The sequence below is a fragment of the Anas acuta genome, chromosome 4, assembly GCF_963932015.1.
Source record: "Anas acuta chromosome 4, bAnaAcu1.1, whole genome shotgun sequence".
NCBI classification, from domain to species: domain Eukaryota; kingdom Metazoa; phylum Chordata; class Aves; order Anseriformes; family Anatidae; genus Anas; species Anas acuta.
Window position 1 is genome coordinate 44,393,720 of NC_088982.1, and position 26,368 is coordinate 44,420,087.

Here is a 26,368-nt window from a genome sequence, read left to right on the forward strand (position 1 = left end):
GCTTAACCTGATTATGGGATAATCTGACTTGAAATAATTGTCACTTACATTTAGAGAGCTATCAGTGCTCGTCTCATTCAACAGCATCCTCTTTATCAAAAGGTTAAGAAAAATGCAAGTGACAGGAAAACAGCTTAAATGAATATATTCACAAAAAACTTCTCGTTATCACACTGCATTGAAAGCTGAATTTCTCGCCTGCTTTCCCCCCTCCCTTTCCTCTCTTCCTCCTCCCCCCTCCCTTTCCTTGGTTTAGAGCTGAACTGAGCCTCTCCCTTCACCTTGCTCTGCCCTTTTGCTATTCATGGTTGTATTAAATCAATTTCCAGTCTATGTACAAGCATGCACAACAAATTGCACAATACGAAAAACCTCTGGTAGATAAAGACTACAGATGCAAACAAGCACAATAATGCAGTAACCTTTTACTCGCCTGCTGGAGGTACTGTCTGCTGCACAGAATTTTAAATCCTCATCTGCGGATGCAATTGAGCTGGTATTGCCAAGGACTTTGCTCTTCCCGTGCTGATTCTACACAGCTATTCATTGAGAGAGCACATTATATAGAAAAATTAAAGTAATATCAGGTGAAATTACTTAAATGGCTTGAAAGGAACCAACTTCTAAAAAAATCAGCCATAGCTCTGACCAGTCACATTTCAGAGAGATGTCAGACACATTAGTGAAGAAAGTCTCATTGCTGATGCATGCTTGCCAGCAATGTGCAGGATGTGGAAGCAGAGAGCTAATGAAAAAAAATTAATACACAGATTTAAAGTGCAAGGATCGTGTTCTCATGCTCAAAATTTCACACGTCGTGCACACCACAAAAAAGTCTCTGACCACAAGCATGTATTGTTTATAATGCTAAGGAAATGGTTGTTAAAAACAGTCCCCACATCCCCCTACTTCAAATCCTGGTCTCTCAGTAGACTGCAGATAAGTTCTAACACAAATATTCTTACTGCACCTGCATTTCTGATAAATAGAAATGCTGGCTTCTTCCTTCGGCAGCACACATAGTTAAGGATTGCACAGATGCATATCTTAACGGGCAATCTAAAGGAAAACATCAATATTTTGGATAACGGTTTTGAGTCTAATAAGGTTACAAAGTACAAGGGTACTTCACCAGAATTTGTATTGTTCTTAGCAGAAACGAAACACCAGCAGTAAAGCCTGCTATTCATTATTTATGAATTATGCCCCTCCTCGTGCCCGTTTCCTTAATGTACTATTGATTCCAGGATGCATGCAGTGACAGACAACCCACAGTTTGATAGCATAAGTATCTGCAAAATAAATTAATATTTTCAGGAACATCAAAGTAATATCACTGAAAGATTTTTTTTCTCCTATCTAGGGACAACATAACTGAAGTCCCACTGGCAGTGACGGTTAAGAGATGAACAAACTTTCTCTCCCCTAAAAGCATCCTATAATGTCATGTAAAAAATGAAAACATACTTTCAGTGGTGTTACCACAATATTTTGTAAGATGTTTCTTCTACTTTCCTATTGTCTGTTATTAGCAAAACTTTCCCTACATCTTTACTCCCTAGGATCCATTTAATCTGAAAATAAAATTTCGCTTTGAGTATTTTTGTTACTTCCATGTTCATAACAGGAAGATTAGGTGCATAACGCTCTTCTCCATAATATTGATTGAGAGGAAGAAATTATGCCGCCAACATCCTGCATAGTTACTTTTCAGAACGCCAGCTATTTTTGTTATTATATTAGGTTTCACATCTCCCCCAAACTTAGCAAAATCCAAACTAAAAAACATAATAGGATTGTTTATGGTTTTAAAGAAACATTTATCAAACTAACAAAGCTTTCTTGCGACATTCCCCCTCATCAGCCACAGACTGTTTCTACAAAAGATGTAAAAGAGAAATGATTTCATGCTAAGCTAAGGCCATGCTCTCCTGTATGCAAAATCTCAGTGGGCAAACCGCCAGACACACTCTTAGTTAAAGAGCCTCAATGAAATATCACTTGGATACAGAACGTGGAAAGACCATAGGCTATGAAAAGTGTATGCACTAATAGAAGAAGTTATGTGCAGAATATATACTTCACTTAATTGTTCACAGGGATATATCTATGGAAACAACATACAAGTTAAGAAATATCGTAACCGAACAAATTATCAAGCATACACTACTCTAAACCGGCATAACATTTAAGGGGGAAAGCCTTCCTACAAAAAGACTCTTGCCAAGTAATTGTGGCAGATGATTAGCAGCACACCATAAGGGCAAGAACGCTCTACTATATATAATTCATTGTGAAGTTTACATGTCCAAGCACACTGCTAAGATATCAACACGCAACATGCTTGATACACAGTACAATACTCAAAGGGAAAAAAGGCCAACAGGTTTATGTATAATATTTAGAAAATAAAGGGAAAGCAAGACAAGGTACATTTCTAAGGGTTTCAGAAGGATTGAAGACACCTTCTGCAATGGATGGACAAGTCCTAAGGAAACTCTTTGAAAGATGGTCAGAAACACCAGAGGCCCCTGGCTTGTCACACGGTCTGGCCAGTGCCCTCAAGATGGTGTCTGCTATCTCAGAAAGTAAGTCCAACATGCACAAAAGCCACTTGCAATATACCTTCCAGAATTGCCAAGAAAATAGCTTGTTCATATACTTCCTTGTGAATCAATCAATCTTCTCAAAGTTGATTTCTGAATTTGTCATTAAAGAAGTTTTGAATGCATACCTACCTTTAAGTATAGTCACAATGTTCATCTGTTTGTGGAAGACAAAGTCAATACAAAATAAGAATTTATACTTTTTAAAAATACTTTTCAAGTAAAGATGATAGCGGTATGGAAGAAATTCAAGTCACTTTAAAATAATCAACGAACTTGTAGCGTCATGAACTGAACCTACACTACGTAGTTCCTCATAAGCCAAAAAAAACGCTTAAGTGGCATGTAGAAAGGGCTAAGTGCCCTTTCATATACCACTATAATACGTAAATAGGTAAAAACAAATAGTTTCCAATTGAAGGCTTACTACTAACAATAAAAACATTAAGCCTGCACTGGGAGAAGCACCAAATTGCTTTAAGAACTACATCACCTCGTGCACTTGAGAAATCTGAGAATATTCCTACTTAAAAATATTAAAGTGTTCTTTGGATGTTGAGATTCTCACATCAAAAAGAAAACAAAGACTTCAAAAAAAATCATATCATACAAGCACACTGTCCCAGCAACAGGCAGGTTTCAAAGAAACACAGAAAGAACATAAGGAGTTTACATTTTCAGCAGCGTGACCCAAGGCAATGCAGCAAAAGTGGTTTTCCGCTTCATCACCTTCTCTCAAGGCCCCTTCTATCTAGTCTGGGGAGAGATGAGGAGCAGGTGAATGGGTCATCAGACTCAGGCTCTTCCCCCCCCCCCCCCCCCCTCACAAAAGAGCAACTACAACAAAGGGTTGAAAGTGGGAGACACCATTTCTGTTTCAGAACTGTGCAACTGGTACATGCTTGTACAGCACAAACACCGCTTGCACATAGTAAGAACCCCATCTCATACCTGACCCCCTTTTGTTGATGACAACTTCTCTAATTTGAGAAACAAAACACAAAACCCTGCATCTCTTTCCAAAACCCAGTGCTCTTCCCAATAACACCCACAAAGAGAAAAGGAAAATGTACTTGCAATGCCTGGAAGTGGTGCCTTGGCCTCCCCAGACGCCAGTAGACATGCCATCTTTGCACGGACACATTACCCTAGCCCTGGCTTCCAGGAGCACACCGGCGCTGTAGTGGTGGCAGGCCTGGGGTCTGTTTTCCATCCACCTAAGGTAACCATCCATACCACCACCATTCCAACCCCTTAACAAGGCTTGCTGCAGGAAACACAGTGGCATATGTAACTAACTGAACAGACAAACATTTCCAACCCAAGCCATTCTGTGACTGAAAGGACCTTAAAGATCGCCTAGTTCCAGCCCCCTGCCACAGGCAGGGGCACCACACTGTAGACACGTGATTGTCGTTAGCCACCTAAATTAGAGGCTCCCTTTGCCTACATGTGCGTGCACACAGCCTTCTGATCAACTCCATACTGTGTTTGTATTTGCAGTATTCATCTTGCATACTGTCCATCTACCCAGACTCTCTCTGCTGGAGAGCAGAAAAATCAACAGGATCATTTTGTAACAACCAATGCAACACTTATCGGACTTGAGATGTTTGTTCATTCTGCTTGAGACTCATATACCAATTGCATTTTTTTGCCTCAGCTTTGCTACACTACTCCTCCCAGCTGCAACATAATTTGTTATTTATTGCATGTTGGTGCACCAAGGAAGAAAAGTTGTTCCTGTATATGATTAAAATAAGTATACCCAACAATTATTCCAATGTACTTGTATACAGCCTAGAAAAAATTAAGGTGGGGAAAAAAATTAACATATCCTTCACAAAGGCAAGGCATTTTGCACTCTTAAAAATTAATCACTCCAATCCACAGGATTTGCATACTATGGAAAGCTGTAGCAGACTTTTAAAAACCCTCTCTGCCCTTACTTAAAAAGCAGAATACATAGGCTAGTCTCCCTGCTCTCCTGGCCATGCAATACCCCCACTAAAATCCTTCTCGCTCCACATGCTCAGTTGGCATTACTGCAGGCAAGCAAAGAAACCAGCAGCCAAAAAGTAAAAAAGGATAAACTACTTTTATTGTTTTCAATGACGGCTGAGCAAGTCCCACAGCCAGAGGTCATGTTCCCCTAGCTAACTTCCCTACACTTCACAGGGCTAAGTTAAAATAATGTACCTTGAACAATTCCCAGCATCTGCTAAGACAGAAGGAAGTCTTTTCTACCATCTTCCACCTAAATGAGAGAAAACACACTGAGAGTAGTCTGATGAGGGTAATCAGTGCCGGGCTTGTGAGGGTGTCTCCTGTGAGAGCAGGAGACGAGCCAGCATCAGATTTCTGGAAGTCTATTCTAGCAGGCTTAAGGAGAAAAGATTTCATAATTTGGCTTGGGAGCTAAATCACTTAGCTTAAGTAGTGCTGTTGATAGACAGTGTGGTTCCTGGCATTAGATAGCAAGCCTACATTTGAGTCATGAGCACAGGCCGCAGCAGCCATCGCACCAAATTAGGCCTGGTGCTGCTACAGCCAGACACGGGGACATCTGCCCAGGAGCTGCTCCTCTCTGCCCGTCCTCCCAAACACACTTAGGGGTTTACTGAGTAGTTGCCACTTCCCCTTCTCTTCTCACCTCTCCCCTCCTCCCTGAAAACCATCTGGACAGGACTTACTTATTTTAGATACATAGCCCAGGAAAACAGCTGGAGATTATAAAACAATTGAATACAAGAAGTCAGTAATCCTTCAAGTAGATTATAAAATAAATTCACATTACTGTATATTACCTACTCACTTTCAGGATGCTAACATGTTACCTCATAAGCACTGAGAGCTTTCCAAGATACCACAGTGGTCTGTTAACAGCAAGTGGTCTTTCTCCTCTGGAGCTCTGGGAAGCAAGTTGGGATAAACAGCTGGCTGCCAACAGCACAGAAACAGTTAACATTTTCCTCAGGTACTCAATATTTCTCTTTCAGAGGTCTTGTTTCAGGGCGTCTGCTGATTTAAGAAGGAAATGCTATCAATTTATGCTTGGTGCTTCTTTCTAAAGGTGACTTCATTATGGAGTTGCTGCTCTTCTCCAAACAAAGACAATTGACAAAAATCCTGAAGCGGTGTAACAAGATCATTAATGCTTTATGGAAAGAGGGATGCTGCTATAAAGCCTTGCCCTGTGCCAGCACAGAAGCAGCAGGCAGCTAATCATGGTGCTGCCAATTTCAGAGCCACCCATTTCCATTAGCACTGAGGGAGGAGAGGACGGGGACAGCCCAGCTCTCTGAGCTGTCACGCCGTAGCCGCCGAGAGGGTGGTCATTTTTCCACAAGTACAGGATAATAGCCAGACAGTTCCTGCGGCACTTCAGACTTGGCAAGGCCGCAACATGACTCCTAAGTGGTAGTTTTTAACCCTTTTACGTGGGATCAACACAAGCAACCTCGCCAAAACTCCCCATCTGATCCCAGTCCCCTCACGCAGTGCTGTGGCCCCTTCCCTCCCTGCTGCCAGGAGAAGCCCCGTCTCGTGTCATCCACCTAGGTGCACGGCTGTCACTGCAGGGCAGGGTGATATGGTCAGCTCTTCAACACCAAAATCATCATGCACACGAGTCACAAATCACACCGTAACGCCAGACCTGTCATCCTTTTTGGTCTGAATAATGCTTAAGTCAGAGTGAATTCCTAAACTCTTTCTAAAGCTTGCTTAATCTCATTAATAAATTTAATCTAGGCCTTCACAGAGCTGCAGACAGAAACCAGTTTTAGGAAACTCTGTTTCTCAGCAGTATTTTTTGAAAATACCCGAAATCGCCAGAAGCAAACCAGAAAACCACCACACCAAAACACACACAAGAACTCACGCACGAGGAAAGCAGTCCTTCACTTCCCGATCTGAGCATTTCAAATAAGAAACCTTGCAGACCAATTTCAAAGTTGAAGAGAGAAGGACAAGAAGAGCCTTATAAAGATCAACATTCCCACTGTGTTTCGTGTTAACTCAAGAGCCACAACAATGAAGCTATTCTAATCCTTGCTGCTCTCCAGGCTGCAGGAAACAAGTGGATCGGCCTTCATTATGTTTAAGACACAGAAAACACAGATGACTGGCCACTTCAAATGAAAGCTTACAATGTTAGCATAACCATTATCAAATAACACACATTTTTTGCCCTGGTTCTCCACTCAAGCCTCACCCTCCATCTAGAGGCTTATATTAAGACCAAGTATTTACTATCAATATTACCTTTTGAAATATTCTGAAGTCCTTATCCTCTGCCAAATGCATTTTTATTACCCCATTGGAGGTCACGGTCCAGATCTCCCTGCACAATCTGACCCACGTCTACAGTTAATACAGTCTGCATGAGTGAGTCATGGTGAAAAATGCTAGCTTAACACCAAAAGGTTATGAAAGTTTAAGAAGCTATTTTTAATTTACATAGAAGCTCATAACAACACACAATTATGTTCCACGAGCCTGTTACCTTTCTGGTGAAGAAACAGAATAGAATAGAAATAGAATAGAATAGAATGAGAGAAGCATCTTGCCTGTTCACTTTTTTTCATATGAGATCATCAATCTGGTAATCCTAGAAGGAAAACTATGCCCTCCAGCCAAAAAAAAAAAAAAGAAGTAATCCACAGCTATCAGTCGGTGAGCATTTTGCAGGTTGCACTTCCTAGAGAATGCTTCACATTTCCTTAACCAGCAGAGCAACAAAGATTAAGTGAACATGAACTCTAAAAACAAAACAAAAAAACAAAGCTGAACCTATCTCAATGCAAGTAAGTCACATTTTCATCAGCCTCCTAACAAAAAAAGAGGTAGTAAAAAAATCCACATAAAGATGCAGTGCAAAATCCATTCACAAAAATATATAACACGTCAGTTCTTAAATGGGGTTTAATAGCCAGAAACAACCTACAAAGCCACTCCATATTTATATACCAAGTTCCTTAATGTCTTCTAGTACTTTCTTCCATGCCTCCTTAGGTATTTAAATCCATTCCTCTCACTTGTTCAAATCTCCAAAAACCAGCCATTGATACAGGAAGAATTTAGCTCGTTAGCACTGCCTATAGTCAAAAACAATAGCCTAACATTAGCGTCACTCTGAGAAGCAGTGCTGCTTATGCCAGGATCCACGTTTCAAACCCCACACCTCCCATACAGGGGAGAATAGAGGTGTAATTGTTCACATAGTTGGACTGGGAAGAACAGGAAAACTGATTTTGGCTGGAAAATAACCCAGGAAAATAAAGAAGGCCACACATAAGATCACCAACCTTGATCACAATGCTATTTCAATATGACTTTGTCAACAAAACAAAGGTGGACAAGGAGATAGAGGGAAAAGAAGGCCGGCGCAGATGAAGGGGGCTAGGGGAGGCTGGAGGTGGTGTTGTTCGGGCCAGCAGGATTATCACAGGAATTCAAGCACAACCAAACCCATGGATGCCATATGCTCTAACGATGAAATTGTTCGCTTCTTCACTCCTTACTTCTCATCTACAAAACAAGGCTAATGTTTCCTATGGCTTACATCACTCTGGTAAGGTAAAGGAGTTAAAGACTACACTACTTTGCTTGCTATGTATCAGTGATGAGGGGATAGAAAAGGGAGGATGCAATTCCTGAAAACAGAATGTGAAAAAGGAGCTGACAGAAGAAAAACTTTTCCCCATCTTTTCTTGTAACCAACGTAGAAGGGAAACAAACATTAAAGGTTTTGACGCTAAGGAGCCAGCCTGCCAAAAAAAAAAAAAAAAAAATGCTCAGAACTGAGCAGAGACCTGCAGCAATAAGCGTGCTGAGGGAGCTTGAGATGGATGCTCTCTAAGACGCTGCCTGAAAACCTTCAGAGCACTCCACCTGTTGAATCACCTACAGTTGCCTTTACATTTGATCTGCAAGCAGACCCAGATGCTACAGGGGAGAAGAGGTGACTTTGAACCCATGACTTAACAGTAAAGGATAACGAACTGTCAATGTAATATCCCAAACACACTTCATTTATATATTAACAGAACAGATTTTTAGTACTGAATGATGACTAGTTCTCATGTTTTAAGGCGTGTATTTTCTCGGATGTTAAGAAACTTTAATTGACATCAGGATGTGCAAGAGCAGCTAACTGTCAAGGTCACAAGCTCGGAGCCCAGTTCTGCATATGTGTCTTTCCACGGCCCCTGAAGCAGCTGGTGCAGATGAAGCAAGCTGCACAAAGTCACGTAAGTTAAAACGATTACATGGGAGCAGAAATATGTATACAAGGATGCTGTGAAATTCATGATACGTGCCTTTAAACAGCTTTTCTAGTTAGGAGAAAGTATTCAGTTCCTCTCCAGTCCTGAACATTCTTGATCCCAGAATATTCAGTTCACAAAGCATAACTTTACAATACATAGAATTTAATTGTTTTTGGACTTCAGGAAGTACTTCTTCCTCCGTACAGCAACACCAAGCTGAACTTACTCTTATACAGGTATACACGAGAGCCCTCAGTGACAACCACTGCCTGTTCTAGATCGAAGAGCAAAAGAACCAGTAAAAGATGCCTGATAGTTGGGCATGGATGAGAAGGAGACAGAACTAACACTTTTTTTTTTTATATAAAATAGTAGAGAACACTTCATTTTCTTCCCTTTTGTGTAGTCTCCATTCAAACACAAACCTCTTCTTACTTCATTTGCAGTATTATCATTAATAGGATGCTTAAGGACACAGGCAAGGTTAATTCCATGTTTGCTCATGCTTTTTTTTGTTTGTCATACCACAACCATATCAGCTTCATTTAAATTAAATGCTGCAGTTGATTAATCAGTGTAATTAATTTACCATTCACTATTTACACTTAAGAATTCATGTACTAGAAAACATTTTTTCCCTTTTGTCAGCTGGTGCAATAAGGGATATTCGCCTTCGTCCCGCTCCTACACCTCACACTCTCATTCTTCTATACCATCACAGCTGCTATCACAACACACTGTACCCGCTCCTTAGGAGCCCTAGTATATCCCATGTCTCTCTCACACCACAGCATGAATGTTTTAAATAAATAATTGTAAGCCTCTAAGGCACCGAGCTTTTAAACTGGCAGAAAAAGCATACAGTCTTGCCACACAGCAGTGAATTTCTCAGTCACAAAGTTCCAAATCAACAAGACACCAGTACGAGTTCTCCCACGTTGTTTTCTGGAGTTGTTTTGGTTTCTAATTGAAATATCTTCAGTGTTTCCACTGTACATAAGCATACACTGATAAGTTCTTCAGCAACTCTTCACGCCATCTTCCGGATTTCCAAATCATATTTTGTTAGCTCTCTCTTTTCTGCAAATACAGTTTCTATTCTTATCCACTTTTTATTACTCACTATTTAAATCCCCGCATATTCAATGTAAATAAGACATCTGACAAGCCTAACTTGTCAACTAGTCACATGCTGAAGCCATTATCTAAAATATTAGTGTCAGTGAGGAGCAGAAAGCATTGTATTAGCAGTTCTAGATATAAACAATGTCTGTAATTTTATTTTTTAAAGTTTAATTGTAAGATTTTACTTTTATTCTACAAGTTCACACAAGCAAAAAAAAGTTCAACCAAGTTTAAGGAATCAATTCCCTTACTTTTTTTTTCCCTAAAGACTCATTTTCTACTAAAGCTTGTATTCAGCTAAATATTTCATAATCCTCCAGTAGCTGGCAAACCAGCATATACACTTAAATTCTGTTCACGGGACAACTTCAAGTTAGGTTTGTAAGTATTCCTGTATTTTGTGCACAGAAACCAAATTACTTCAGAAATGCCTGACTCTGAACTGCAATGGTTGAGGAGCTGCTTCATTGGTAGCTCAGTCCGCGACGCAGTCAGCTATGTTCTGTAATATCATTATGTGCCTCATTTAAGGCCATCCCAGCAGCCAGTCTCACACAAGTTTAATCCATAAGCTATCCTGTGAAAGGCCTTCTTTTGTCATCCCTGCAGGCAGACAGCCGTGGCCACTGTAAAGATGGCTCTGTTCTTTCATGTTGGGGCAATGACAACTGCTCCTCAGCTTTATCTCACGGAAGGCAAGCCATCCTCCTCAAAGTCAGGCAGAAACAGAACTTTTTGCAGAGATCGATGGCAACACATTAAAGAAGGAAAGGAAGGCTGTTACATTCAGCCACTAGCCACTGAGTTTTCTTACAGAAAGATTTTGACAGCTAAGGAACATTTTGCCTGATGTCCAAATCTGGAACAAAATGGAACAACAGGCACAAATTCTTCTTGGAAATGTGCTTGGAGTTCCCCAAGGATAAAAGGAAAACAAACAACATGGAGTTACAAATTAAGGTTCCTATAGGAGAAGGATAACTATAGGATCCCTATAGGGACCTTAAAGGCTATCCATGGGCAGGGACACCTCCCACCAGACCAGGCTGCCTGAAGCCCCATCCAGCCTGGCCTTGAGCACCTCCACGGATGGGGCATCCACAGCTTCTCTGGGTAACCTGTGCCAGTGCCTCACCAACCGCATTGTAAAGAACTTCTTCCTAGTATCTCAGTCTCCCCTCTTCTAAATTTGAGCTCCTACCCCTTGTATTATCACTACACTCCCTGATGTGTCCCTCCCCATCTGTCCTGTAGGTCCTCAATAAGTAATTTGTGTTAAGTGTTAAAGGAACAAAATTCTAACTTGCAACTGCTACCTAATTCATTTGCTAGGGGGAAAAAAAAAAAAAAAAAAAAAAGAATAAGAAAGAAAAACACAGATCCTTCTGTGGATAATAGGTTAGAAAAAGTAGTTTCATTTAATTGCTTAAAAAGCACCCAGCCCAAGATTTGAACAATAGGGAAGGTTACTCAGGAAGGTAATTTAACGTGGCATTCCAGAGAAAAAAAATCTGATTAATCAAGAGTTGTTTGAACTACCTAAAGCAACCATCAGAAACAAATTTAAAAAACCTTTTTTAGGATGACTGTCCCAGATCTATTCTACCTCACTCCCCCCTCCCCCAAAAAAAAAAAAAGACTACTTCTTCCTCTTCTAATACTGAGAAAAAAATGGTGTTAAACACTTGAAAGATACTTTACAAGCGAAACCAGAGACAATGGAGCAGAAAAGGTTTTGCTTTGCCACTTTACCTTTGCACCTCCTAGTTGAGGTTTAAACATGTCAGCTCATCATAAATTGATTAATATGAAATATCTTTCAGAAGTAATCGACACACTCTAAAGTTACCTTCATTTTGCTGCAAAGTTTTTTGCTGACAAAGTTTACAATGCACACAGCCCACATACCAAACAAAGCAGGCGCACAAAAAGGTCCAAGCGTGGATCAGAGTGGACGGACACACGAAGGCACACGGGCTGCAAGGGGATCGTGCAAGAAGGGAACATGATACGTGGCCAAACCGTCCCTCCAGAAGCTCATTCATTAACTACCAGAGGCTAATGATTCAGGCATCTTCCAGGAGGGCAGCTAAGCATTGTGCAAGTAACTCCTGCCTGGCAGCTTAGGAAAGCTGGGAGACATCTGTGCTCCTTTCCACTTACATCTCCGGCACACTTACATCTCCGGCACAACCAAAATCCAGAAGTTTCTGGAGTTCAGCCTCCTTTGTATTAGGTAGCATAGACCAAGTAAGTATCTCATATAGATTCAGAAATTATGAATGACTAGCTCCAACAGCAGACAGAGGAAAGAACATTTCACCATAATTTTACCCTGCTTCAGCTTTACTGAAGACAAATGTCTCTCCATATATCACAAATCCCAAATAAGTGTACCTTAGAAAGACACCTCCTGAGCAGATAAACATCTTCCTAGAGTAATTTGCACCAAAACAGATTATACTGTACCAGTGCTCAAATTTATATCATTTGTTACAGGAGGCCCAATGTATTAATTTTCATGTCTTAAAAGGAATTGACTAGGAACATTTTCAGGTACTTTCATATGTCCAGGACCTTGTACTGTCAGGGAAGAGCAACAGAGAGACTTGGACTCTGTGTAACAAAGCAACAATTTATCCCACAGATATGGTCTTTCAGCAGATTCCTCTTGGAGGCACGTAGCGATGGGCTATGGACACAGCCTACAACAAATTCTGACTTCTCATCCTGGTAATCAAGTTTCCTACCACAGGCAGTCAAATACTGAAGCAGAACCATCTAGTGGCATGTCTATCATTGGAGATGCTCAAAACTTTTCACTTCATCTAAGCTGGTCCTGCTCTGAGTGTGGGTCCAGGCTAGATGAACTCCAAAATCCCTCCTAATCCAAGTCACCTGATGACTCCACGAAACTCAAAGGAAAATCAGAAAAAGAGCGTCAATTATCCCGCAAAGTGAAACAATGTATTAACATACATGCACTGGTATACAGACTGATGTTTGATTTTTCACCTGTGAGAATGAGGAAATCACTATAGAAATAAATACTACTTTCTTTCTCTAAATGTCAGTTGATAATATCTCATTAACTGAAATCCTAATTTCACATATTGAAGCGTCACTGCTTTTTTACCACAGACAAATGAAAGACCTTTTAAAAATCTTATCAAGTGAACTACACTGGTCTTAATATTTTAATATCAACTGATAGTGACTGCCAAAATAGAAAGACAAAATTTCTAATAAAGCATACAGAGCATTTGTTCCATGTAGTTAAGCAGCTACGTAAAGATGAAGCCAGTATAATTTAAGAGGCTATCAAGGTGTGCTGTACACATCACTAATGATGCTCAAGCCACAAAGTTGTATAGACTCCACAGAGCATGGGCTATGTACATACTCACAAAGCCAGAGGACGTCTCCTGCTGCTTTGCACGTGCACTGAAGCACATCCTAGCACTTGACACCAAGCTAAAAACAGGAAGACACAGGATGTTTCTGATACACTTGTTTGGCACTCCAGCACACTGACAGGAGTCAGTGGAAGCTGGGCACTTGACTCTCCATTTGATTACTCCTCCAGCATTTGGCCTTTACTGCTGACTATTGAGCCAGATTTTCATTCTGCCCACCAAAAAAGAAGAAAAAAAACAGGTTACTTCAGACTAAAGGGATCGCAGGAAATCTCTAATTCAACCTTCTACTCAAATGACAGTCAAAAGTGAATTCCAATCAGGTCACTCAGGATTTTGTCCAGTCAGGTCTTGAGAATCTCCACGGATGTGGTAGAGATTTGTACTTTGCAGTGCAGGTCTGCCAACCCACCTAGATACTTACCAGTTAAGGACATCAGAAAGAGGGGTACCATAAGCAGAACTGGAATAGAATTCAATAAATTCAACTACGTAATTAGAAATGCAAGAGAAAGTCTTGTGAGTAAATGATTTTCAAAAATTCTGTGCAATTTTTACCAGTATAAAACACTGCATGTTCATACCATGTCACACACAAGCAATATAAATACACTATCAACAGCACAGAAAATATTTCGAAGTTACATGGATCATCACAGAGCCAAAGAAGAGTTGGTACCAACAGGCATGGTGTCTCCTACACTGATTCCTGAAAGCATTGCCTTAACGTTTGGGAAATGCCTTGATATACGCGGAGAAGAAAATCAGCATGCAGCAATAGCCTGACTTAACAGCAAGAGCAAGACTGCATCTGTAAAGGCCTGATAAAAGGCTGCTGCAGCAATCACAATGCCAGATGATGAGAGCTCGGATGAGAGGTTTAACTATGTGGATAGAATACGAATCTCAGATTTTCTGCAGGAGGAATCAGGGTGACTGCTTGTGCTAGACAACAACAGTAGTTTCTCTATTTGTGGAGACACGCTATTTTTCAAGCCTGTACTGAGACAGCATGAAGTGATGTTGAACAAGGGAGCACATTATTGGTGTTTCTGGCAGTCTCTCTGTCCAGCGGGCTGCTACAGATGCACAGTCAGGCCCTTATTACCGATCCTACCACTCAGGCATTAAGTGTCCCCTTCCCACCTCTAAAAATGCGGGCAGTAGGGATGCAGTGGGGATGCGGGTGTTTCTCAGAGCACCACTCAGTCTGGCATCCTTATCAGCAAATAGTAACAGTGAAAGACCTGCCACTGGGAGGAGCTGCAGTCATACACGATTTCAAATCCTCACCCTTCGCTCTGGAGAAGGCAAACCTGACAATACTTAGTCCTGCACACCTAGTTTCTTCCCTACAACTCTCCTCCTGCCTTCCTGCCCTCAACGACATCTCAGAATGGAGCCATTAGACTTGGATGTAAAATCTTGTTCAGCAAAGACAGAGGCAGTGGCTGCTCCCCGACTTCTAGAAGCTGAGATCAACCACACTCTTTAAAGAAGCAAAAGATTGTAAAAACTTTATAGAAGTTGCCAAGTTCAGAGCAATGGTCTCCTGAAACAAAATAAACACATTTTGATGTTCCAAAGATATAATTTGAATAATCACAGCTCAGTGGAAACATCAATTCAAACCTGAAGAGAGAAAAGCAGACTAAACAACTTCAGAACCTAGGATTTCTTCATGTCTACTGAAAAAAAAAAAAAAGTGCATTTGTTGTTGTTTTCTTTTTCTTCCATAATCTCACTACATTGCTTCTTATCAACTTACTTCACTAGAACAAGGAAGAGATTGGAGAACAGCATAATGCAATATTCAGTGTTTACAAAAGCCTGTAAGGTGACTATTGCAAATCTTTACGATAGATGGACAATAAACTAGAACATGGATGAAGTTTTACAAAGCTCCTCCAGTGTACTCTTCCCATTACCAATGTCACAGTTGACAGTTTCAGCAATACGGCATCATACAAACACAGCACAGTACCTAACCCTCAACAGAGCAAAGCTAGGTTGTGAGCACAGGCAGTTTTTTTGGTTGCTTAATTCTGTATCGGGAGTTGAAGAAAATTAACATACCATAGGCTAAAGAATTTGCTTAGAATTCTGTCATCAATAGATGTATTTTAAAGTGCAACGCTGCTGACAGAGTTTAAAAAAAATAAAGCGGGCCTAAGATCTCAGCTGCATACTTTTCGGATCATCTGACCCCAAAATCCAAACACACTGTAAAATCTTAATGATATGCCAAAACTGTTTTCGCAACAGTACAGTTATACATCCAAGGTGACAAGAACAGAAGGAACTGTTCGATAGTAGTGTCTGTCAAGATGACCTTGGATTCAGCTGGAGATTCGGAGCCAAATTTTTCAACTATTAGTGTTGTCTTTATTTTGAAGGAGGAAACGAGACTGCTGAATATTCCTTTTGCTTTTCTGGAATTTTGGATCAAAGTGGATGTTAATAATTAGAGCTGGTAACAAAGACTGGAATGGGAACACTGACAGTCTTTTCCGATTTCATATGAAGTGCTGTTTTCTCTCAGGCTCAAGGAGAACTACTGCATCGGCCAAACCTTATTACTAAGTCCACAGCCAGCAAAGAGAAAAATGAAGAGCTGCAGGCCAGAACACAGGATTTTGCCCTCTCTGACCTGAAGGGATGCATTACGCTCCCTGTGCCCTTTACTACTACCTAAAACACAAACTCCAACTAAGATATGCTTGCTAGAGAAGTTTTCTGCCTCTCCTCCTCACCTTGGTTCAAGATCTCCTGGATGCTCACAGCAGTTTTTCCTGTCTCCTGTTGCCAGCTGCAGACAGGCAACAACCAGTTGACAGGTTACACTCTGGTGATGCTCACAGACTTCTCTGCAGCCCATAGGCTAGGGCATTTTGTAGACAAAATAAGGCTTCCATTGTATCCCATGACGGCAGATGCCTAAGCTTAGGCCTATAATTCACATGTCTTAGTTTAATCCTGTTCAGTAATTCTTCCCAATTAATTTGCCCCACAGGAACATATGTATGTATCTGAGAGCCAAATTATTCCTAGACTTCTATATCCGCCCTCAAGAGCACAGTATCATTATTCATCTCCAAACTGTACACTGGAAATCAGAGTAAAACACGAGCTCATTAAATGGTAATTCTCACACGACAAATTTTCAAGCTTTAAAAATTAGTATGCCGTCTTGTCTGTTTTCTGAAACTAATTTCAGACATGGGAAATGAGCGACATTTTCAAATCAAGGGTGAATAGTCTCCTACAGACAGTGATTTACAAGATCCAGACAGGGCATTTAGCAGCTCTTAGAAGTCAACCCGCCTTCAAAAGAAAGGTAAGCACTAACATTATCTTTTCTCAAAAGCCTGAGCATTTGGAGAAAGTTTCTTCAGAGCTCTTTGCAAGCTGCTTACAAATTATAGGCAAAGCCTTCACATCAGAAGAGAGAGAAAGGAATAAAAGGTGTTGTACCTGACATTTAGATTCAGAAATTCCAAACAGCTCGCTTTCCAGAGATTGAGTCACGTAATTGTACCTTTCAAGCCCCAGCAACAACAACTAACGTTGTTTGAAGATCCTGCATTTGGTTTCTACGAAGCACCAACACTCTCAGAAGCAGCTACATCGAGGTCTCAGTCTGCTTTGAGGGAAAAAGTGGGCAATTCTAGCAATAACGTAACGGCACAAAAACTTGTAGCGACGCACGTCAGCATAGCCTTGTAGGAACCAGACTGCCACTGAGCTTTCAGTAAATATTTATCAATGTCAGTAAGTATCAATGCATTCCTCTTTCTAGTTTTGGCTTTCAAGATATGAAAATCCACATGCAGAGCCTGCCATCCCTTCAGCTACAGGTACAAGCCATTTGTGTGAGCTCTCTGCAGACAGGAGCAGCTTTAATTCAAGCATTTTACTACATACGAGTTAAGCAGGAGCTTCAATATGAGACATACGCATACAATGGGTAATTTCAGAAGAGCCCTGAAGCTATACATTTGCATGTGTTATTAGAGGAGTGATAGCTATAGAGCAGTAGAGCTGTATGCTGGAACTGACGGTGTTCTTACCAAAGCTGAAGGGTCAGCATTCATTCAGCATGTGATATTTAATGCAGCATGCAGACCAGTTGTATAGATTGAAGTAGTGCCCTGGTTATCCCTGTACTTGTGGCAGCTGAACTTGTTAGTTCAGCTAGGAAGAACAGTCTGGGAGGGACAGGGGAGGCTGCTGGGGTTCTTGATGTGGTCTTTCCCTTGAGGAGCAAGGGAAGGGATGCATTTGCACCTCAGAATGCTGCTGTGAAGCTTAGTGTGCAAGTCTTTCACGAGGAAACACGTGGAGAAAGGCAAACATGGAGCAACTCAAAGGCTCTATCTTATTTTTACCCTAACTATTGCTCACAGTGCACTATAAAGACATTCCTTTTCTTCTCTCTGCCTTCAACCCCTCCAATAAATCCCCTTTATTGGATTATGGATTAATGCAGCAACTATAGCAGTAAGCCGTTTCCATGAGAGTGAAAAAACGTAAGATGTGAACCATTAAGCGGAGTAGCTTTCCATTTGGAGTTGTGGGTGTGCCTCGGATACTCTGTCCTTCACAGGAAAACCTTGTGTTTCTTCACTAACTGGGCTTTCAACAAGGCAGACAGGACAGAAGTTTGGCACCTGCTAAAACACTCCCACAAACAGTAAAGCAATTAATGTAACCTCCATTTTCATTAAAACATCTCATGTCCAGCAAAACTAGCCGCAACTTACTTCAAGTCACTGCTCCCACTAAACAATGAATGGCTGTACACGTATTATTGGCCACATTACCTTCATAACGTTATACAAGTTACAGACTGCCATTTGAATCCCGTGTGCTACACTTGTGCTGTTGCTTCTTTTCCACAAAGAAATAAAACCATGTTGTTCTTAAATTATCACCATGGGCTGTGACACCCTGCAACAAACTTGACTACTCAGAGCAGCATTTACCCAACGACCTGTAAGTATTTTACAGATGTGGTTACATACTCTTACTTTACAGAAGATAATGAACAAAAAAGGTGGCAATATGCCCTTAAGTAAGGCAAGCTCAGAGAAGTCAATGGCACAAGCTAGGAACAAAAAGTCCAGTTCTCCGTGCTATCATGGCACTGCTCTGTGCATATCTCCACTCCCAAAGGACTGATGGAAAAAAAAAAAAAAAAAAAAAGGCAGCTACATGAGTTAAAAATAACTTGTGATTAGTGAGGACGACTCTAGGAAAACTGAATGAGCCAGAGATTCACTTAAGACAGAACTCAACTCTCAGCTAGGGAACATGAACATTGTAAGGGCAGGTTAACATCCTTCTCAAATTAAATGAAATTGAGCTTTCTACAGCAACAACCTCAGTCAGGAGAACAGTATTCAAAGCACTATGAAGAAAAAAACAAACTTCAGTAGTCAAATTGATAATAGCTGAAGCAATCAAGCATAGAAAACCTCCCGATCTCAAAAAGTGAAAAACAACCTTCAGAACTAACTTCAAGATGAGGACATACACTGTTTGCATCTGGGCTATGCTAAGGAGAATAAGGTATTTGATAACCTACAGAGTTGAGGGATTTTTTTGAAGGAAGATGGGAAAAACTGAAATGCCTTTCTTGTTAAAGGAGGGCAAAGAAAGCAATTAATATTTACCTGAAATGTACCTGGAGTTAGAGGAGTGTACAGAGAGTACATGAGATGTCACAAAAACACTCCTGAGCCCATGACAGCAGAACTCTGTATTTTAAATAAATGTCTTCTCAAATGTGTCTTCTGAAGGCTTCTTTAGGCTGACCTTGGTTAAACTGACTATGCAGTTAGTTCATCTTGATGCACTGCTTGCCTGCAAGAACAGGGTTATTAGGTCTCTTCCCATTTGTAGACGTGAATTCAGTCTGGTGCTGAGCAGTTATTTGCTTCCCCTCCCTTTACTTCCACAAGAAGTGCACTGTATCGAGTACATTACATTCTGGTGTGTGAATATGTAAGACCCACACATTTTGTTGATTTTAGTGGGGAGGAGAGTAAATATTTACCACAGGATGGTGAAGATTCACTGGCAAGCTTTGCATCTGTTGCTCTGCAGGGCCCACTACTACCTGATGCAAGGTCGCCTGCAAAAATTTTGGCTCTGATAATGAACTTGAAAGTAGGTGATTATTAAAAAGCTAGGGGAGAGAGTCAGAGCTAAGTTTCTTCAACATACATTTTCCAGTATGGCTGCTAATGCTTAATCATTTTCCGTATAAATTCCAAGGTAGAATGATAACTACAGGGACTTCTCTCACAGCAAGTTTTTACATAACATTCAAAGACATCAGTTTATTCTTCCAAAGGAGCAGTCTTTGCAGCTATAGGTCTTTCTGTTGCGCAAGATGAATAACAACTGCGCTCCCACCCCTTCTTGCACATGGTCTAGTAGCTAAGGGCCAAACCGCACACGTTTTATTGTATGTTGTTTTAAAACCAGCAGCCACCTACACGTGTTAGTTGTCTTCTTTCTTCAATATGTGTAGTTTCCAGGCTGCCGGTTGTCATTTGAGATGGGTGTTTAGCAGGTTGATGCCAATGAAGAAATATATAATTATTAAGCTAACTGCAGTAAAGTTCTGTACAGCTAAAACTATGCAAATAGGGTTTGTTTCTTTATTTCTACTTAAACTATTTTTCCAGTGAGAACTGCATCCGAAGTACCACTTTGCTTTGACATACACAGCTAGCATCAGTTGCAATCACATACTCAGGTTACAAATTGTCCACGGGCATCATAATATCAACACAACCTCAAAACCAGTTCCCGAAAGCAACCTATTCAAAAACAAGCTTCCATGCAGTGGGAGGAAGGATTAAAAGGTATTATTCAAAGCCACACAACCTCTTCCATTCCATTACTCACAACGATACTTGGACGTTTAAGAACTGATGAATATGAATCATGCTTAGCCAACTGCAGCCTCCAAATTCAATTTGGAGTTGACTGGTTCTACAGAATTCTTATAGTACCCAGTATACTAAGAAAAAACTCATATACCTTAATTTATTCTAAACAATTCTTTGGCCATGTAACCTTTCAGCTGTGTACATTGGGGGGAGCTGAGGTAGAGATCCAGTGGCAAGCTGAGCTGCCGAGGACCATGAGTGAATATCTGCCAGATGGAGGTGCTAACACAGCCTCTGAAGAGGTAGCTCCTTCAAAAATCAGGGCTCACTAAAGTGAATTTTTGGGATCACAGAGAGATTTTCAGGATCACAGTGTTTTGAAAATATACAAAACTACTGAAACATTAAAAAGTAAAACAAGTGTGGGAGGGCAGAGCTGGGTAAGCAGAGGCAAAGAGAAAAGAGATGCAACCAGGAGATAGGGAGATTGCACTGAGAAAAGAATATACGAAACACACTGGAGAGCAAAACCAACCTCCTTTTCTGCATGCAGAATGACTGCAAAGATGAAAACTGAAGAAGGCGGTAAACAAAATACTTAGGAAAGAAGGCACTATATACTGGTAACAGTGAAAAAAATCCAGTTGTTTTCCTCATGGAAAGCAGAAGCAAAGTGTTTTTTCCTGCTTAACGTTACCTTCCTGCAAAAACATGCAAGTTTTACATTAATAACCTTTTCACGCTACAAGATTCAGCAGAAAACACACAGTCAGAAGTTACTTCCTCTAAACAGCACCAAGCTAACCAGAGCATGGCAAGCCAGCTCCTCTCCAAACAGGCAGTGGTGCACAGGCTGAACACTCTCACTGTGCTTCTTCCTCAGTCTCCTTCCTAACTTCAATAACAAGCTCATGGGGAACAAACTGCCTCAAAAATGACATCTAGATACATTTACACAAGGACAACTTCACTGCTTGACACATTCTTTCTCAAAGAAATGGCCTTAGGGAAAACTTCCTTCCCTGATGAATTAAGAATGGATTAGGACATGAAGCTGCTCCGTAAGAAAAACAATAATTCAACCCATGTATCATAATACAAACAGGGACACCACTACAGACAGGTCATAACCACCAACCATACAACAGGATCCCTACAACAAAACTCAAAGCAGAACGATACCATAAAATGCATCCCAGCAGCTGCTCCCAGACAGCAAATGCCCCAGAGCAAACCTGCACGCCAGAAACCACTCGGTTACAGGATCTCTCATCTGCACTGTACTTTCCCACCCCAAAGAAATAGATGTATTGCAGAGAGCAATAAACAACCCTTGTAAAGTGCATTTATTAGGAAAGTTCCCAATGCTTTTAACCATTCTAACTTCACGTGACATAAGGTAAATATATATGGCAAATCTACCTGAATCCCCAGATTCAGTGAGAACAATATTGTTCAAGATACAGAAAGATGATCGTGTTTTACAAGTAAAATGTTTCTAAAGCAATCTGATAGCTTTGTAGTCCCCGAGCTCATTCTTAATGTCATCCCACCTGATTTAGCAGCCTTTCAGTACACAGACATCAACTTCAAGAAATAATTGCCTTTAACACAAGCTCCAAGAACCTAACAAATCTCATCTTTGTCTCATCCACACAGCCAGGAAAAATACTATTTGCTCATTTAACCAAATTCTTAGAAAATAATTCAAGAAATGAAGTACGGTCACTTAATTCAATCAAAGGCTATGGTTAAGTCATGCGTGTTAACTACTTATTGAAACATACCAGGCAATCAATATTTAAAAAGAAAGGTTTCTTCAAAGTCAACACACATTCTATTCTGGACTAAGCAAATATCTACTCCATATGCTTCCTTACAGCTACAATACGAGTACCTTCCTACTTTACACACAGGTTCCAAGAAAAGCAGTCTTCAGAAAATCGGTCTCATGTTTTCTTGTTTCAGGTGGCTCACTGTACTGAGCCACCTAGCAAGAAAAAGCACAGGAGGGGTACACTGTCTCTTGGTTTTTACGTTGCTCAACTGAAGTCAGAGAACTGCTTTCTTATTTTTCCCTGCACACTTTCCTTCTTCACAAAAAACTTTTTATTGTGCTTTAACAGAAGGTCAATGGCTATCACTTCTCTACTCCAGCACAATGGTGAATTGAAACAAGAACCCATAGCTGTTAGGACCGACAAAGCAACCAGTATGTCTAAGCCAATAAAGCGATTTGTTCATTAAAGCTACTAATAAAGCAACCTTTTGTTAGTCTATGAAACATCAGAAACCTCATAGAATGCGTTTAACTATGCTTTTTCTTATAAAAAGGAAAAAAAAATCACGAACTCAGAAGTTCTAAAATCTGTTAACTTCTCCACTTCCTTGAGTTGCTGATAAAAAAAACCCTCAGCGCTAACTTTTGAAAAGACAGGAATTGCAGTGCAAAGTTTCATGCCTTTTCACAAACAAACAAGTTTAGGGTTCTTGGTCAATGTGCAACACCAAAACCTCCAAATTTCTCATATTAATGATTTATTTAAAGCTGCCTGCTAATACTGACAACCTACTCTAAGTCAACAAGAGTGCACTAATTCTGGAGTGAAAGAAGAATCAGACAAGGGATGCGCTCAGTTTGGGATCTGAGGATTTATTTGGATTTCATGAACAGCAGACGTGGGAAAAGCTGCAGTGAGCAAAGACCCAAAATGCTGCAAGCACTTGTGCTCCTCGCTTTCAATTAAACCGAAGCCAAGTTTGAACTTCATTCCCTGGTGCTCAGAGATTTTTACTGTTCTCCAGAGCCAGCTGTAGCATGACTATGGCAACAAACTTTTTCCAAGCAAGATCAGTGTTTTGCCCTAATAAACTCAGCAGTACAATATCAGCAATCCTTGAGAGAATGAAAGTGAAGTGTCCCCCATTAGTCACAATTTCTAAACTTGCTTCATTAACAAGTCAGCTCCATTGTTCTCTAATCAGAGCCTGGGCCAAAAAAGCAACTTTCCATCTAGTCACCATCAGCTAAGCAAAAAGCAGGACAGATAATTCTTCAAAACCACTATATTTAGTATCAGTGAAACACATTTTACCAGCAGTGAAATGCAAGTATTGCAGCAGTATAGAACAATAATGCAGATAATAAAGCAAAACAAGATATGGCATGGGAAAAAGTCCATATATACACCGTATTACTCATACAGAAAGCAACACAATCCCCACTGTCCTAGTGGCAAGTCAGCGTAGAAGCAAATTCAAGTGATTCTTCTACCATCATTTCTCACCTACTTCTTTTTGTCAGGCATAATGCTAAACTACCAGTTTTAGTACACACGTCTATCCAAGTGAAAATATGTAAGCAAGCTTCAGTTTCACCCTTGCTGCTGCTATTTCTCAGGGACAGGATTCCCAATTGTTTCCCTGAATGTAGCATTTGAATTCTCAGCTAAAGTTCTTGTAACAGAATGACAGTAAAATATTTGTCCACACAGAGATACTTACAATCCGCCAAGGTTCTGTCCTCTGCTATTCAGAAAAAAAAATAAAAAATAGTCTGTATTTATAAAACAAACGACTGATATCTAGAACAGTGATAGCATCCCTCCCCCTACACTGTGACTCTCCATAGCAAGCCATGAGATTATACCCTCCTTCTGGAATTAAGTGCTTATTCTAACAATAACACTTCAATAGCCTGTAAAACTTTTCAATTAAACAGTCGTCAAGCAGCCTGATAAGGCACAAAGACAACTGATAGCTGGAACAAGAGCGAAACAACAAGTTTTGCAGCCCTCCTAGCTACTGCCAAACAAAACATTAATCAATGAGTAGTCAAGAAGCAAACAAACTACCATTACCTTTCTTTGCAAAACTGGACAGGTAATTTTACTTAATTGTAAAATTTCAGCCACCTTCAAAGCTCAAGAAGAGCTTTAAGTGAAAAACTTAGGAGTCTTTTGAGTGCTATTGCACCACTGTGGAGTATCAGCAAAGAAAGCAGCAGCACAGTAACTAGTACAAAGACAGACTCTAGAAAGAGTTGCACAAGGGTTATCCAATATTGTCCTGACAAGTAAACAAACATGACTTCTCTAAGTTATTAAAAATAATTTTCATTATAATGTTTTCCTAATTAAGTTATCAATCCTCGTTTTGCTAATTGCCCCTGACCAAGTCTTTCAAGAGAATTTTACGGTCAGATGTTCATTTAGGCTTCAAAAGATTCACACAAAAATGAGGCTTCCTCCACAACACAATACACTGCCTGGTATTTGTGATCAACTGCACTTTTTGGTTTGCTTAAGTTTCAAAATTAATCCCGTTTCATTTCAGTTCCAGTCCCCCAACAGTAGAAAGTCAATGGAATTTGTGCTCTTAAGTGACCTAAGAGTACTTGAAAATCCTGCTCTTCAGAAATCAAATTCGTGCTCCTCCAAATAAATAAATGCAAGCTTAGACTAATAAAAAGCTCCCGGTACTTTTTTATTAACAATGAAAAACTGACAATCATTTTTGTTCTGAGGCAACAGAAGTATGTCACTAAGAAGTTCAACAAACATTTGTAGTTATCGATACAGCAAACATTTATGCGCACACTCAGCCTCCCACAGCTAGACTTACGACCGATTTTAAGTCTATAGGTCAATGACTGAAGGATCAGGACTGAATTTAATTAATCTATCCTTACCATGTGTTCAATAAAAATTGATACTATAACCTATCAGTCGTGATAAAAGAAATTTAACCAGAGTTAAAATGCATCATAAGCGTCTTCAAATTGTGATAGCAATTGTGACAAAAAAAAAAAAAGTAAGATTATTTCAAATCTTGCCAAACTGACACCCAGAAAAATAAAGACTTTAGAGGTTTGCAGAAAACCACCAAGCATTAAACTTACCTTTCTTCACAAGGGTACTCCTTTCCAGAGCCACAATCAATAAATGCAAGTTGACAAGGCACTATCAACAACGCTGAGCAAGAGGCAGCTTCAATTACAAGGGCTGAATTTTTGTTTACTTTGCCTGCTTGCAACAGTTGAAATGCTAACATAGGAAATATGCTATTTATTATTTCAGAAAGATCCTGTTTTGTTTTAATTATTATTTTTAATAATCTATATCATCAAGACACAATCTTGAGAGTTTCTGTGCTGATGTTCTTAACACAGGAACAGCTATACAGGAATTGCCACTTCCTGAAGACACAGACGAAAATTCCTCCTCCTTACTTGAATACCCTTCGTTTCCACAGGGTCAAGCAGTTCTTCAGTAAACATCCCCCCACAGCCTACGCTTCAGCTCAGGCTGCCATCCCTAGGATTGACTTCAGCCTTGAAATGCTAGTAAGCAGTGGTCCCCAATAGCACTTCCCCTTTTTAATGAAAAAATCAAGCAGTTAATGTAGAAATATCTGTCTTTTTATGGATGTGCACTATTTCATCAAAAATGACTTGAATATAGAAGAATTAGCACCTGAAGAATGGTCTCTTCCAGACCAAAGAGACCAACTTCAAGGGACTACGACAAAGGCAAGTGACAGGAAGAGCAAACGATAGTAACTGACTGTCACTGCTCCTTCCAACACGGACACTAGACAGCAATATAGACAGAAACATATACATGTAATATAGGAACTAGACAGACACATTCAAAGGAAGAGCACTTCTTCATGCCCTAGCCAGCAGACCTGCAGAATTTGTTGCAAAAAGACGCAACAGAGACGAAAATTTCACATGGATTCAAGGAAATAGTGGAGAGGTTCAAAGAAGAGAAATTGTTCACCAGTTTCTGAAGAAACAGAAACCATCTCTGGCTCAGAGGTTCCCCAAGCCGCCTGCAGCTCTGTATGGAGAAGTGTCAACCATTTATCTTGTTATCAATCTTCCCTATGCATCCTCTTAGGGATGTTTTTGGGATGGGCTGTGTGACAAACCTGGGAACTGCAGAGTTCCTATACACCACTTTCACTTTTATGACTGGTATCAGACATGGGGAAAGGAAGAACTTTGATGTGATCTAGTATGGCAATTTTTGTTTTAAAGCTAT

At 40.3% G+C, this 26,368-nt stretch overlaps 1 protein-coding gene across 1 annotated transcript in view; it reads right to left on the minus strand.

Annotated features, from left to right (window-relative positions):
• The window catches only part of FBXW7 (F-box and WD repeat domain containing 7), a 164,454-nt gene that overhangs the window by 128,088 nt on the left and 9,998 nt on the right, over positions 1–26,368 (minus strand). The window lies entirely within an intron of this gene.